The sequence below is a fragment of the Triticum aestivum genome, chromosome 3B (genome assembly GCF_018294505.1).
Source record: "Triticum aestivum cultivar Chinese Spring chromosome 3B, IWGSC CS RefSeq v2.1, whole genome shotgun sequence".
NCBI lineage: Eukaryota > Viridiplantae > Streptophyta > Magnoliopsida > Poales > Poaceae > Triticum > Triticum aestivum.
Window position 1 is genome coordinate 618246544 of NC_057801.1, and position 1714 is coordinate 618248257.

Consider the following 1714-nt stretch of genomic DNA (forward strand, 5'->3'; position numbering starts at 1 on the left):
AACAAAATCAACGCAATAGACCTAGCTCATGATGCCACTGTAGGGGAACGTAGCAGAAATTCAAAAAATTTCTACGTGTCACCAAGATCTATCTATGGAGAAACCAGCAACGAGGGGAAGGAGAGTGCATCTACATACCCTTGTAGATCGCTAAGCGGAAGCGTTCAAGAGAATGGGGTTGAAGGAGTCGTACTCGTCGTGATCCAAATCACCGGAGATCCTAGTGCGGAACGGACGGCACCTTCGTGTTCAACACACGTGCAGCCCAGTGACGTCTCCCATGCCTTGATCCAGCAAGGAGAGAGGGAGAGGTTGGGTAAGACTCCATCCAGCAGTAGCACAACGGCGTGGTGGTGGTGGAGGAGCGTGGCAATCCTATAGGGCTTCGCCAAGCACCGCGAGATATGAGGAGAAAGAGAGGTAGGGCTGCGCCAGGGAGAGGTGAAACTCATGTGTTGGCAGCCCCAAAGTCCTCAAGTATATATAGGGGAGAGAGAGGGGGCTGCGCCCCCTCTAGGGTTCCCTCCCTAGGGGTGGCAGTAGCCCAAAACCCATCTAGGGTGCAGCCAAGGGGGGGGAGAGGGGAAACTTGCCCCCAAGTTAGGTGGGTGCGCCCCCCTCCCCAAACCCTAGGCGCCTTGGGCCCTTGTGCGGGGAGCACCAGCCCACCTGGGGCTGGTCCCCTCCCACACTTGGCCCATGCAGCCCTCCGGGGCCAGTGGCCCCACTTGGTGGACCCCCGGGACCCTCCCGGTGGTCCCGATACATTACCGATAAAACACGAAACTCTTCCGGTGACCAAAACAGGACTTCCCATATATAAATCTTTACCTCCGGACCATTTCGGAACTCCTCGTGACGTCCAGGATCTCATCCGGGACTCCGAACAACATTCGGTAACCACATACAAATTTCCTTTATAACCCTAGCGTCATCGAACCTTGAGTGTGTAGACACTACGGGTTCGGGAACCATGTAGACATGACCGAGACGTTCTCCGGTCAATAACCAACAGCGTTATCTGGATATCCATGTTGGTTCCCACATGTTCCATGATGATCTCATCGGATGAACCACGATGTTGAGGATTCGATCAATCCCGTATACAATTCCCTTTGTCTAGCGGTATTATACTTGCCCGAGATTCGATCGTCGGTATCCCAATACCTTGTTCAATCTCGTTACCGGCAAGTCTCTTTACTCATTCTGTAACACATCATCCCGTGATCAACCCCTTGGTCACATTGTGCACATTATGATGAGGTCCTACCGAGTGGGCCCAAAGATACCTCTCCGTTTACACGGAGTGACAAATCCCAATCTCGATTCGTGCCAACCCAACAGACACTTTCGGAGATACCCGTAGTGCACATTTATAGCCACCCTGTTATGTTGTGACGTTTGGTGCACCCAAAGCATTCCTACGGTATCCGGGAGTTGCACTATCTCATGGTCTAAGGAAATGATACTTGACATTAGAAAAGCTTTAGCATACGAACTACGATCTTTGTGCTAGGCTTAGGATTGGGTCTTGTCCATCACATCATTCTCCTAATGATGTAATCCCATTATCAACGACATCCAATGTCCATGGTCAGGAAACCGTAACCATCTATTGATCAACGAGCTAGTCAACTAGAGGCTTACTAGGGACATGATGTTGTCTATGTACCCACACATGTATCTGAGTTTCCTATCAATACAATTATAGCAT